Consider the following 14,863-nt stretch of genomic DNA (forward strand, 5'->3'; position numbering starts at 1 on the left):
TGCAGAACCTGACAATTCTACTACTCGCCATCTCCCAAGAAGTCTCGGGCCACACACCTCAGGCGCGCTTGGATTCTGACACCGTCATCTCAAGGTACACCTAGGTTAAGGGCAGACAAGGTGACATGGCATTGCTCCAACTTGAGTGTACCCTCGATCCTCTTCCCTGCCTCACCACAACTCCTCGGCCATTCCTGTGGGTTACCAGGAGGGGACCTTGAAATGCAAAATTGGAAGGCTCTGTCACAGGGTCCTGTAATTCTTCCGGCAAGATCACACGTGCATGAAACCTGGTCCATCAGCCAGTTGGAGACAGAGGTATGAGTACTCCAAGGGGATTCCCTAAAGCACACAAACAACAATGGATGCTTAGAGTTCCACCAAAAACTAAAAGCTGAGCAAGAACAACTGCTTTGGTCCACTGCTCACCTGGCACACTTGGCCTTGACTGCTGCTATCTGCCTGGACCTCCTAAAAATAAAGGCAAAGAACACTGCTGTAACACGGTCACCATTTAGGCTGCCCCTGCAAATGCAAACAATGACTGACCTGCTCATGGGAAAACTCTCACCCAGGATTGGGGCCATCTGCCACAGATTTGAACTGTCAGCATCTGAAAGGAAGTTAGGACTGGTGTCAAACGGCTGCAGGAGAACCTAGCATCACCAAACATGTTATGTCTATCTCCCCATACAATCTAGAGCACAACTACACCCTGCATTACAAATTTCAAGTCCCCAGGACTTGTGCCTATTACAGGCTAAGCAGCAGGGCAGAGCAGCTGCGGGACAAATACCTGCAGCCACCCATGACACAGGACAGGGAGAGAAAGCTTTTGAGGAGAAGAAAGGACTGAGAGACCCAAAGAACACAGAGTGCACCAGAGACAAGTGACAGGACACACACCGGAACTGCTCTGCCCTGAGCACCTCAGCACTGTGATCAAAACAGACACTTTTCCTTTAGGTGGCCTAAGGAGACGCTTCTTGCACATCCCCGCTCCCAAAGCTGATTCAAAAGGCCCTCCCAGCACCCCGCTTTCACCCCCTCTGTGGGTCTTAGCCCTCCACTTATCTCTCAGGCATCTGGGCATGAGAATCCACGTCGCGTGGCAATGGAGGCAGCCTCGCCTGTGGGGAATGTCCTATGGTCACCGGGCTGTGGTCCCATGCTCAGCTACAATCGAGAACACCAAACATCACTGCACGATCTCAGCCGCACAGCAGCCACAACTCAGCAATTCTGCTGCTCACCATTATTCTCCTGAGAACGCCAGGCTCCTCAGGCCGCACGCTTCGCCCACGCCCTCCTGGCAGGGTCTGCCTGCCTGAAGAGCAGGCGAGGTGGTGGCGTTCCCAAAACTTGAGTGGACCCTGGTCCCCCTCACTAGTAGTTCCCCGACTTACAGCAACTCCTCGGCCGCTCCTGAGGCTCCCTGGTGCCACCTTCAAGTGACAAAGATCAAGGCTTCCTCTCAGAGCTGTGTGCCGCTCCCCGAATTCCCACGAGAGTGAAGGAGTGGCTCTGCGGCCGCTTGCAGGGGGATCTCGCTGGTACACGAGTGGACTGCCTAACGCACACAAACATGAATGGATACTGAGAGTTGCAGCAGAGACACTACAGCTGCAGGCACACAAATTCATAAATAAACAAACTAACAAAATAAAAAAAATCTACCAAAATATTAATTTTGTTTACCCAATATCCAAATAGATTAACAGAGACACCCTGTCCTATCCCCTCAATAAGACCTCTTAATCTATGCCAAACAAATCCTTAAAACTAAGAAAACCCTGCCTGTATCGAAATAAAACCAAAATAAAAGTCTTGTAAACGTTATAAATTCATTAACCTAACACATCAGAACCATAAAAATATTAAACTTTTATGAACACCAGTACACACTACCCTCATTTCAATGTATAAAAGTAAAGCTATTCCTATTACTAACCTAACACAAATATCACAAAATATAGCAGTAAGAAAAGGAAAAAAAAATAAACCTCACTAAAAATAAAATATAAAATTTTTCTTTTAAGCCAAAAAAAAAAAAAAATCATACATTCTAAACAGGAACTTCCTCAAAATCAAGTATTTCAATAAACCCAAAAAACTCTAACATATTTCAAATAACTACTAAAAAGCCAAGAAACATAAAACAATTAAGCAACCCACCACAACTATCTAAAACTACCTACAATAAACCTTCTTTTAAAAAACCCAACAAATCCTCCTTACCACCTCAACAATACATCACCAGCAACACCAAACAACTCAAAATACCATAACTCCCATCCAAAAAATGCTCTATAAACTGAAACACTAAAACTCATCTAAAAAACCCACTCACCCTTCAACAACCTCCTCTAACCTACACACAAATCTAAAACCAATAAGAATTAACTATAAACTATCATACCTTAAATAACTCCACCATTAAACACTACTGTACTAGACTTATCAAAACTCCAATACAAACTAAAATCAAAAACCACAAAATAACACACCACTGTTAACATTACCAATATTTTTCTCCATTCCTCTAACAACTGAATACAAACCTCGATTTACCTTCATTTGAAAAACATACAATACACCTACAACCAACTACTCCAAAAATAAAAACACAATCCTACCATCTAGCATAAATTCATCCAAATGAAACTTAAAAAAAATAAAACTCCAAAACAACTGTAATAATCCAACAACATTAGATGAAAAGTATAACAAAAATATTTTTTAAAATCATCCAAATTCTTCTAAAAGATTATTACACCACAAAAAATATAAAAAGCACAATCAAAAAGCCTACTGAAAAGCTTACTAAAAATAAAATAGCAAAAGAAACATCAAATTCCCACCAATCTCATCAAAAAAAGTCAGAATGGCTCCACGAGTTAACAAAAAAACCCCAACCTATAAGAAATTAACTGTTATCATACAGGGCATCCATATAAAAAATCTCAATCGTTCTAAAACCTTAAAAATAATTACAAATTAACCCCAAAATAAAAACTTTAATCTCTAACAAAAGAAACCCAAAAACAAACAACAGAAACTAAAAATACACCACCATAGAACCAACTACCAGCAAAAAAAACCCCACACGACACGCTTTTCTCTAACAGTTGTTAGTGAGGCACATCACAAAAATGAAACAAAAATAAAAAATAGCCTTATAGAACCCCAGAAAACAAATCACAAAACCCACTAGAAAAAGAAGTCCAACCAACTTACTAAACTTCAAACCATACAACAGACCCTGAAAGCTGCTAAAAATGAAAACCATATCTCTACACTAACTCAAAGAGTAACCAGTACTCTGCTAAGTTAGCTTTAAAAACCAAAGTAATAAACTATATTAAAAAATCTAAACCACTAGACAATAAAAAGCACCCAAATAAAAAACTACCTAAAAAAATCCACCGTATAAATACACAAGTTCCTAAAAAAACACTAATAAAAAGCAACCAACAACTACATCAAACTAAAGCAAAAACTCAAATAAATAAACTGAAATTAACAACAAAAAAAATTATTCCTAGCTCAATAAACCCATAATGCCTCAATCCACCAAAATACAAATACCACCTAGAAATAAACACGTCACCTAAACATAAATGTAACCATAAACGATATCTCCCAAATTACCGGTAACAATAAAACATCCACAACAATTAAACAAACCAAATGAATAAAACCTTGGTAAGAGAATTAACAAAAATGCAATTCTCAATATTAAAAAAAACTCACTAATTAACTACAGGACACTACCTCAAACCCACCAAAACTAACACTACATACTCGCGCTAAAAAAAGCCACCACAACCTAATTAAAAACCAACCCTGTACTTCATGCTACGACCCATAAAAACCATTGTAAGCCTTAAAAAAACATATCCTTTAAGAAGATAACAGCAATTATATTTTTATATTATAAAACCAACCAAAAAAAAATCCAACATATCGCACAAAAAAAAAAAAAAAATCCAACAACAAACTCAATCCAAAAAAACCCTTATCACAGCACCTGAACCAAGAACCGTAACAACCAACAAGTACACCGTGACCTTTCTCATACACCAAAGACGAACAAAAGAAAACGACCCAATAAACTCCTCAGGAGCGCCTCAAAACCAGCGCAGCGAGGGAGGCTGGAAGATGCGAAGCCGCGCTCCCGGCCCCGGGCGCAGCGCGGCTCCGGCAGGAAAGCGGTTCCTCCGGCAGGCAGGGGCGGCGCCATGCCGGGAGACCCCCGCCTGCTGCCCCCGGCCCGGCGGGGCCGCCACCGGGCCCGGGGGGCCCCGGCGGCGCCCGAGCCCCACGCCCGGAGCGGCGGCACCGGCCGGCACCGGCGCGGCGCCCGCGCCGCCTCCCCCGCCCGCCGGCCCGGCCAAAGCTCCGCTCGGCTCCGCACGGCTCGCACCGGCGCGGCTCCGGCGGGCCCACGGCAGCCCAGCCGCGCCCAGCTCCCCTTCCGCCCCGGCCAGCCCCGGCACTGCCGGCAGGGCTCCGCGCCGGACCCTTCGCTGCCGGGCCGGGGGGTAGAAGAAGCGCCCCGAATGCAGAGGCACAGCCCGATCCCCGCCCTGCCAGCGCTGCCACGGCTGCAGCTCCCTTCCTCTGAAGCCCCGACACTGACGCCACGCTCCGGCGCTCACCTCACCCCAACAAGGGAAAAGAAATGTGGGATCCCCTTCAACTGCGTCCCCTAGAAGAGCAGGAAAGAAGCGGCTTGCCTCAAATGATGGCAAAAAGGGGCTTCTTACCTCAATCCAAACCCCTTAAAAGGTGGGACCACAGGACTGCCCCCTCCAATTCAACCTCAGGATGACGAAATTTCAAGGGAAAGGAGAAAAGTCCCGGCTAAAAAGGCGCACCGGCTCACCTGCTCGGCTGCTGCTTCTCGGCACAAAGGTTTGTCCCTCGGCTCCTCCTTTGAGCAATGCTCCACGTATCCAGGTGATCCCCCGGACCCTGTCCGAAGCGCTCACCGTCCTTCCAGGAGACAGCCCCGGGAACCCCCCATAAACTCCTCTTCTCCAGCAGCTTCGTGCAAAACCGATGGGAGGAAAACCCCCTAAATCAGCCGCCGGAGGAGCCGCCCCCTCCTCATCATCCTCACAGCTCACACCTGGGGCTGCTCTGAGCCCTCATCATCCTCACAGCTCACACCTGGGGCCTGCTCTGAGCCCTCATCATCCTAACAGCTCACACCTGCCGCTGTTTCCACTCTCCAACAGCGTCTCTCCGTCTCCAACACACAGCCCACTTCTCACAGATACAGATTCAACAGAAATCTGCTACGGCTGTCGGCTTTTCTTAATCCACCTGGTTAAACAATTAAAACACATACATGCACTGATGGTGATTGAAAGAAAGCTTTCCCCTGGAGAAAACAGTCCTTTTGCTGGCACACTTTGCTACACCTTCGGAAAAAGCAGAATCAGCACCAACTCCTAAGACCCCTGCCGAGGAACCCAGCCCTGCCTGGGACACCCAAAGCTGCAGACCTCGAAAAAGGAGGGGAAAAGTCAAGCTTGGAGTGGAAAAAGAGGACAGAAGTACAGCAGCCTTTAAAAATGCCTGCACGGAGCAATAGTGGGAACCAGACACATTTATTCTTTCCTTGCTTTCTGTGATGACATAAATAGGAAGTAAAAACACGTTAAACAAAAGGCAGAGCTAGGATTTTACAGGTCTTTATTTTGGCAGGCTGCATGACAAACGCCTCTTCCGGGACTGCGACACGTTTGGGGGAATGGCAGAGAACGGAGGCAAAAGGTGCCGGGAGCCCTTTCTGTTCCCTTCAGCCCCTGCAGCTGCTCCGCTGGTTTCAGGGCACTCGCTTGGTTCGTTCCTAGAGAAAAACGATAGGGCATGATTTTCAGAACTACTGCTCATCCCCAGTCGGAGTTTCCTACATTCCTGCATACAAATGAGTGGATCGAGAGAGGGCTTCTTTCCAAATGAGTTTAGCCATAGCTTCCTATTCTTTACCAATAGCTGTGAAAACGAAACACTTGCCAGGTTTTAGTATTCTACACACACCCCTCCCAGGGAATTTTGGGGCAGCTTTGGGTCCCTCTGCGGGACGGCACCCAGCGTGACCCGCCCCCCTCATTCGCCACCCACCCGCTCCTCCACCGCAGTGTGCGTCCCTCTCCTGGGGACCTTGGGGTGCCCCAAATGACATCAGAGCCCCGAGGCTTCAGCCCCTAACCCTGACCCCCGAAGAAAGCACAGGACGAGTCCAACTGCCCCGAACAGCAGCCCAGCACTCCCTTCCAGCCCTTCCCACACCTCCATCCCCCAGAAAGGGACTCCGCCGCAACAAGGAAGGGGGGGCAGCCCCCAGAAGGCTCGAAGCTCCCGCCCCGCCTCGCTGTCGCGGGCCAGGGGCAGAAAGAGGGAGCGGCAGAGGCGGCGGGGACGCGGCACGGCCGGCACGGCACAGAGCGGGGGCCGCTCGCAGCGCGATGCCGGCGGAGCCGCAGGTCCGGCAGCGCCGGGGCGGGGTCCGAGCGGCGCGGGGGATCCGCCGAGAGCCCCGGCCCCGTGCGGGGACTCCCGCAAGGCCCGGGGGGCGCCGGGCTCCGGCCCTCGGGGCTTTATTCTCCGGCGCCCCGAGCCCCGCGGCTGCGGGGGAAAGAAGCCAAGGGGCGACGGGAAGAGAGGAGGGAGAGCGGGACATGCGAAAGGGCGGGGAGGGAGGTCGGGCTGCGGAGGAAAGCGGGCGGGGAAGGGAAAGGCCGGCAGATGAGGAAGAGGGACGGGGCACAGAGGAGGGAGAGAGGGGGAATGGAACGGAGCAGCGGGGCAGGGACAGGACAGGAAGGATCCGGGTTTGGGGGGGACAAGGAAACGGGGGAAAGAGAGGTAACTGAGGGGAATACGGGCAGGAGCATGGAGCGGGAGAGAGAGGGACAGGAGTGGGATCCCTCCCAGCGCCCCGGCTCCGCCCCGGCGCCCCGCCCCGCCCCGCCCGGGCTGCTGCGCTCGGCAGAGCTCGGCTCCGTTCGGCTGGACTCGGCTCCTCGGCCAGCTTCGGCTACTTTCGGCCACGCTCGGCTATTTCCGGCCGCATTCGCCTCCATTCGCCTCTTCGGCAAAGCTCGGCTCGCCTCGGCTGAACTCGGCAGAGCTCGGCTCCGCTCGCCTCCTCGGCCCCTTTCGGCCGCTTTCGCCCACGCTCGCCTAGTCCCGCCCGCGCCCGCCTCCATTCGCCCATTCCCACAGCTCGGCTCCCTCCGCCCGGCCCCGGCTCCCTCCGGCTCACACATTTCCTCAGGGCACCTCATTCCACGGCACACAAACTGCAGCCCCTAAAGGCTTGCAGCTCTTTCAACACACACACTTGTAACTCAGCTCTCGGGACAGAGCTGATGGCCCCTTTAGGACAAGAATAGTTACATCTAAAAGCAATTCCCTCATTTTGCATCTCCTTTTAATTTAACCCCCCCCCCCAAAATCCCATCCATATCACAAGGAATGTGCAGTTCTGGTTCCCCCACCCTCAGTACCCTATTTGTACAAAGGACCTGGGTGCAGCACACACTCGGGATTCAACTGAATAAAGCCCAGCTTCAATAATCAGAACAACTGACATTTGTTTGCAAATTAGGTGCAGTTTTGTACGGTGCTGCGTACCCTCGGAGCCGAGTCGAGGAAAAAGAGCTACAGCACTGGAACCTAAGTTTTAGTAGCCAAGTCATCTATAACCTGTGCCATAAAGTAAACCAAGGATAACTACAGTATTATCTGCTGAAGTTCTCCACTGTGGGTTTCGGGTACAGCAGCACGTGCTTTACTCCCAGCAAAAGCTGCTCAGGTTGGGGGAGCCAGGAAGCCAAGTCTCTCTACTTTGTCTGAACACCATCTTCCAGGAAGGTACTGCTTCCTCTCTCCCAGGCTCCTTTCAGCAAAGTGGCAAATACAGAATCCGGTGCCACAGGAGGCTCTTGGCTGACCTCCTTGTTGTTTTCAAACTGTTTAAAGCGAAACAAAAAGCATAAGAGAAAAACAGTGATAAGTATGAAACAAAAATCTCTTCAGCCACCTTTGTTTTGAGATGAGCTCTGAACTGAAGCTCTGGAAACACTGGCGTGCAGTCCTGCTAGAACAGAGCTGTCCAGCAGGTTCCCCAGGGGCATCAGGAGTGTTCACACTGCTGAGCTGAGAAAAACTCACCAAACCCAGCCCAGGGTCCTGTGATCCTTCACCCACCCGGGGGAACTCCGGGCGCTGTAAACAGAGGCCACAGCGCACACCAGGCTCTGCTGTGCCTGGTGAGGAGTCTCTGTATGAGCCCTGAGCCCTGGTATCGCCTCCCAAACACCACAGAGACCTCTTGTGCCATCAGAGAAAAGCCCTGGAGCAAACATGTGTCCCCAGCAGGATCAACAAGAGATGCAGAATTACCTCCTCAATAAAAATGCTGTTTCTGATGGAAATGTAACCTCTGTCGACTGCGAGGATTTTATAGGAATACTGGCTCAAGAATTCAGCGACTTCAGGGACTCCATACCACAGGTTCCTGGGACTGCTTGGGCATCCAGAGTCTATAGTATCGGTTAAACTGGTAGAGCTGAGGATACTTAGCAGCTTTCAGGGACTCGGGATCTTTGTCACAGAGCTGGAGCGTCAAGCAGGGAGCAAGGGGTTCTCTCGGAGAGTGCAGGAGGTCAGTGAAAACAGCACCAAGGTCCTCCACGACATCTGGTCCTAGAAAAGCCAAATAAATTAAACTATTGACATGAGCACGGACACTGGGACAACCTTCCTTACTTTGGGCCTTGCCAGCAGCCCACAGAGCCTCATGCAGAAAAGAACTGAACAAGATCAAAAAGTGTTCCTAGTGAACTATACACGTGCTCCTGGCCGCTGAGGTACCTGAAAAACCCTCCAGACATCATCAGCTCTTGCTGAAGCAAATAATCCACATTCGCTGTGTTGTGCCAAAAACACGCCCGGCCCTTAACAGGGAGAGACCCTGCCAGGCACCGCCTCAGAGAAGAACCAAGCTAACACCCAGCCAACATGTACAAATTAAGCAGAATTTTCTGTCAGAACTGGGACTTTCAGCACCCCCCAGGTGCTACTCGACTGCCACATACACACAGAGGGCTTTGTGAGGCGCTCTGGGGTTGGCCAATCCTGCTCCAAGCCCTGCTGATGCCCCTGTGATTTTAAGGCTGTCCTCAAGGAGGTGGTAGAACCTCGCAATATTTGCCCTTGGAGCTTAATTTCTGAAGTTTTCCTTGGGAAACGCATCCACTTCCTACTTAACAATGCAGTCCCCTCTCCCTGCTCTCGGGAAGAGCTGCCCACAGGCACGAGAATCACCTTCCTCTCCTGATCGCCACGCTCTGCCCTTAAAACGCTGTGTTACTGAGGCCAACTACTTCCAGACCAAGACTGTCCATGCAGGGACAGTGCCCCTTTTCTTTAGAAGGTAACGTGAGGGAAGGTAACAGGACCTCGCAGCCAGCAAGAGGATGGGAGAAGAAGCTGTGCTATCAGCAAGTACCAGTGCTCCAAATGCAGGGAGCGCCATGCAGCCCCGTCTCTGCCAGGAAAGGCTCATGGAGCAGAAGAATGAGCACACGGGCTGCCTCTCAATCTCCTGGCAGGAAGCTTCTCTACTCCCCTTGTGCCTGGACACAAAGCTTTGGGCAGTAAGAAGGGAGAGGCACGGTGGCACCCGTTCAGGGACGAGCCAAGCTACGGCACACCCTGCCCTGGTTCAGTGCTGGGAACTGACGGTGAGCTGGCTAAAAAAACCACAGGAAAGATCATGTTTGACCCCATGCAGCTTTTCTCTTAGAAATCACTTTAGACACTCTTCTTGTGACTAGCGCTCAGTGAATCCTACCGGGACAGAATGGGATGTGCTGCAGCAGCAACCCTGACCATGGCGTGGCTGTCCCTGCTACCTGCACGGACACAGCTTGGCCACGGAGAGAAAATCTTTTGTGCCAGGAATATTTACCAGTGCCAGGTGCTGGTAAGCACTGCTCAGGGTGCTGCTGGCACCTGGGATGGCTCAAAGCTCCATGGTTTGTGGCAACAGCCAAAAAGCACATGCCACTTCCTGAGGACCTCCACCTGTAGTATCCTGGGCAATTCAAAACCCACTATTCCCTTGTGCCTTTGTCTACCTGGAGTCATTCAGGGAAATGAAAATACACTAACTGAATTAAGAAGAGAAAACTGTTAAGATACATTATTCTTAGGCCTCTGATGGAGAATTGAAGCACCATCAATTGCCTTCCTTCCTGCTCCTTTAATTTGCAGAATGAGTGTCCATACAGACTTCTAATGAGGTTTAATTCATCTTCCTTAAAGGTAGCTTAGTTTAACTTCTTTCTATTCCTCCTCTAGACAACTTATGAATTACACTATTAAAGCACCCTGACTCAAAGGATTCTTGCACTGTGGGAACACTTCCTGCTCAGAGTTTTTCAACAGTTAAAATCTCTGTGCTATCTTTTATGCCAGATTTAGTCAACTAGCCTAAATGGGTCCACAAAAGACATCTGCATGGATGAATGCAATTAGTTAAAATCTTCTCCTTCTCCTACTCAACAGAGTTATAGGGCCTGCAACAACATGCTAATTCAAGTTAAGAATGATTCTAGTGACTTCACTGTAGTTTGATAAGTATTAAGGATTTGCCTAGCAATGTGCTTGTACTGATTTTAATAAACTTTTTTCATCACTAGAGGCAAATTCCAGGAGACATTTATTTTAATTTAACTAACTCTACCTGAAGACATACCTTTGGTTAAGTAACCAGTATCCTTCACAGAACTGACTTACCTAAAGTGAGGTACTCTTAAATTGCTGTAATACCCAAAAGGAATCTACACACTGCAAAATGCCTTCAAGAATAATTGTGTTTAATTGGTATGGAGAAAGTTATGGTTGTGTTCTGAAAAACCATTCTTCTGCTAAAGATGAGGGACAAGATGCACATTTAAATTACTATGACACGGTGTGAATGAGACAGGGTCACATATATCAAAGGAAAACTACATCATTTTATGTTGCTTTCCTGTTTTTCCACTGCTTAGGTTTACAAAACTGGCAACACAATGTGTTGTCAAATATGTTGAGAGCTAGTTTTGGAGAGTACTCGATCTGAAAATAAATTCTCTTTTTAGGTGGCAATTGACTTCCACTGTCCTTAGTTACAAAGAGGGTCCACAGGAGTGTAGAACTTTTGAGGTCTGTGCTGCAGAAGCATGGGCTATGTTGCAGTTACTGCTGAACCACGCTCTGCCCTTAAAACGCTGTGTTACTGAAGCCAACTACTTCCAGGACCAAGACTATGCAGGGACAGTGTCCCTTCTCTTTAGGGTCAGGGAAAAAGGGCAGAAGCACCTACAGAGCTTCAATGCCCCTCTTGAGCACAAAGCACCGTGAATCTGCACCTCCTTCTGCTTGCAGGGAAGATAATAAAATGCCTCAAGGTAAAAAATGATAAATGGTAAAAAATTATTGCAAGAGGGCAGAAATGATGCCACTTTCACTCCACTGCTAGAAACGACACATAAAACATTAAAAAAACCCTGTACCTGTTCCATTTTCAGACTGAAACAACAGCATATTCCTGGCTTCTAATGCAGCAGGGACAACAGCACTGAAGGGAAATGTTTGGATAATCACATCTTCATTCAAAGAGAACCCAATTTCTTCATCTAAGCCATCACTGCCCTCCATCAGAACAGCCAGCACATCCACGACATCTAATAAGTGAAGGAAAAAATGTAAGCAGAGGATCCAGACTAACTGGGAAAACAACAGAGGTAAAATGCAACATTCCAAGAACACAAAGTATCTTTTTAGTTTCCCCCAAAAAAACCAAAACCAAACCAAACAAACAAAAAACCCCACCAAAATGGAAACATTTTATACGGCCCCCTTGAGGACTTTCTTGGGTTGTTACTGATGTTTGGAGGGGTGTAAGGGCAGTTAACACTTGTGTTTGTGATGCTTTTGCTTGCTTTTGTAACTTTTCCTTTAGTATTTTAATAGTTTTAACTAAAAATGTTTGTGGCTTTGTTGGTATAGTAGTTATCTGTTTTAGTGTATTTTTTATAGTTTAATTAGTTTTTAATGTATTTAGTATACTTCTTGTAGAAGTATTACAATTTTGTAAAGCATACTGCTTTAATAATTAATTAATAATTTAATGATTTACGTATAAACGTATAAATATATATTTAACGTATAAATATATAAATATATTATGTATAAACTTAGGCACTCTAGTTTTTTTTTACTGCTGTTGTTGCTTTATTAATAAATGCTTTAAAAGTTTTTTGGTTTTTTTTTTTGCTTAATTTTTATATATGCTGGTAAATTTCTTGGGTCTTTTACTTTATCTATAGCTTGTTGAGTTAGTTGCATTGCCTTTTGACATTTTTTAGGTTTTAGCATAGCTTGTGCCTTAGTGCGAAAACATGGTCTTAAGCTTATCAATTTATCTATAGTTACTTTGTGAAGAGGATCTTTAGGCTGCTTTTGCATAGCTACAGCTTTATTAACTTCTGCTTGCTAGTGTGCACTAAATAAAAGTTTCTGATGCGGTGAGAAAATAAGTTTAGCAAGACTTTTAGAATTTTTTGGTAACAATATATTAGTACTCTAAATATAATTTAGTATTTGCTGAGTTGGTTTATTAGTTACTCTAAATTGACTCACTGTAGCTTGCAACTGTGACAACAATTTTTTAATCTAACGGTGTAATTTGAGCTGGTAACCTTTTGCTCGCTTGCTGCTGAAAAATTATAGGATAAGCTAAGTCGGCTGCTAGTTCTAAAGTTTGCTTATTCTCTTTGTTTAGTTTTTCTTTTGTTAGAGTTGCCTAAACTTCTTTTTGCTCTCTGGCCAGAGCCTTTGTTAGGTCAGACTTTGCCTTAGGGGGTGATTTACTGACAGACAAACTCTGACAAACCGGTGATCTCTGTTTGGGGGGGCTGGAGGAGCCGTGGGCTCACAACGCGACTCTGTTTCCGTGTCCTCAGGCACGGGTCGCAATGGAGGTAACTCCACTGTAGACACAGCAGGTGGCATGGAAATACTAGGTAATTAATTTTCTCTGCTATAACTTTTATTCTTCTCTAGTGTGACGTTGCTTGTGCAGCAGCTTTTTTTTCTGCCTGATGTTGTAATAACTCATTGTGAACTACCTTTTACAACTTTTTTAGCTTTTTGGCTGCCTTATCATAATCTAAAATGTCTTCTTATAGTTTATCTTTAAACTTACGCCACTTAGACAACTTATGTACTGTATGAGGATTTATAAAGAACCCCTTAGCATACCTATATGTTAATAACCTTGGCAGATCTTTATGTAAATCAATGTTTTTAATCTGCCTTTTCTGCAAGAATGCAGTAAATAAATCATATGCTGCTTGCCTCTCCATACCTCTATTGTCAGCGCTGTTGCAGCCCTCCGAGGTCGTCGGCAGCACGTATCGGCCAGGCTTGCCTCTGCAGTCACCTGGGGCACGGTGCACTCTATTTCAATTCAGCACTTTTGCCGTCCTGGCTGCATCAGGACCTGAACTCTTTTTCATCACTCCACCGTGGCGCCTATCACGTCGAGGTCACCATTTTTGGGGAAAAATAACGGGAGAAAAGCCCATTCTATAATGCCAACAAGTTTCAGTTTATTCTAAGTACGCATGTACAGTTATACCCGTTATAATGAAGCTCATGCATATTGCAAAACTTAGGCTCCTCATTGGTGTCTCTAGAACAGGTCAAGCTCGCCTTTGGGGCTTTCTCTGCTTGCTTTGTTTTCCCTTACACTTATCTCTTTGCTGACCGTTCTGCTGCTGGGAACCAGCTCACCCAAGGACGTGTGATATTGTTGCTACATCCGCTATTGCTGCACTCTGCAATTTTCAGCTACCGCTTCACTAACTGCAAGTAGTCATGGCCTCTCTCCCGAAGCCACTCATCCACAAAACTCTCCACACATCGATCCGAATTTTTGGGCACTTTTCCCTTTTTTTTTTTTTTGCTTTTTCCCCATTTTTTGCCTTTCCCGCATTTTTGGGCTCCTAAACCGTTTCTTTGTGCGATTTTCCCACATTTTCTGATCTTTTTCCCACTTTTCGGCTCTTTCGCCGACTTTGGTCACTCCCCCCCAATTTCCGAGCTCCCCGATCCCATTTTCGCCCATTCTTCCCTAATTTTTGGGCTCTTTACCCATTTTTGGTCACTTCCCCCCCGTTTCCGCGTTCCCCCATCCCGATTCCGGGCTCCTTGTCCCGCTTTTTGGCTTTTTTTTCCCGTTTTTTACCTTTTTTTCCCCTTTTTCTGGACTCTCGCATGTCATATTTCCCGCGTCCGGTCCCTCATGGCGGCCGCGCACGCGCAGGAGCGACCACAGGGACGGTCCATAGAGATGAATGGGAGGTCCTCCAGGAGCATAGAGACGAGCCGGAAGTTCCATGAAACCATAGAGACGAACAGGAAAGTCCTCCAGAAACCATAGAGATGAACCGGAAGTTCCATAAGATCATAGAGACGAACATGAAGTCCTCCAAAAACCATAGAGATGAGCCGGAAGTTCCAAGAAACGATAGAGACTAAGCGGAAGTTTTCCAGAAACCATGGAGATTAACCGGAAATTCCACAACACCATTGAGACGAACAAGAAGTCCTCAAAAACAATAGAGATGAACCGTTGTCGTACGGACGGCAGCCGGCGCGGGACAACAAGCCACAACGCGATTTCGTACGGGCGGCGACCGGTGCGGGACAGAAATCCGCAACGCTTGGTGGCATGGACGGCGGCAGGCGCGGGACAGAAAGCTGCCCTCGCCGCTGCCATCCTTCTCCGGCG

General features: G+C 47.3%; 1 long non-coding RNA gene across 1 annotated transcript; it reads right to left on the bottom strand.

The window, feature by feature from the left end:
• Window positions 1–7,430: 7,430 nt before the first annotated feature.
• On the bottom strand, window positions 7,431–14,418 carry LOC144246193 (uncharacterized). The gene is made up of 5 exons (XR_013339832.1): window positions 14,318–14,418; window positions 13,436–13,602; window positions 11,580–11,750; window positions 8,422–8,724; window positions 7,431–7,988 (listed from the first exon to the last, which is right to left on the bottom strand). It is a non-coding gene; the product is annotated as an uncharacterized LOC144246193 (long non-coding RNA).
• Between the last annotated feature and the right edge of the window lie 445 nt (window positions 14,419–14,863).

This window comes from Lonchura striata, chromosome 4 (assembly GCF_046129695.1).
Source record: "Lonchura striata isolate bLonStr1 chromosome 4, bLonStr1.mat, whole genome shotgun sequence".
Taxonomy (NCBI): Eukaryota; Metazoa; Chordata; class Aves; order Passeriformes; family Estrildidae; genus Lonchura; species Lonchura striata.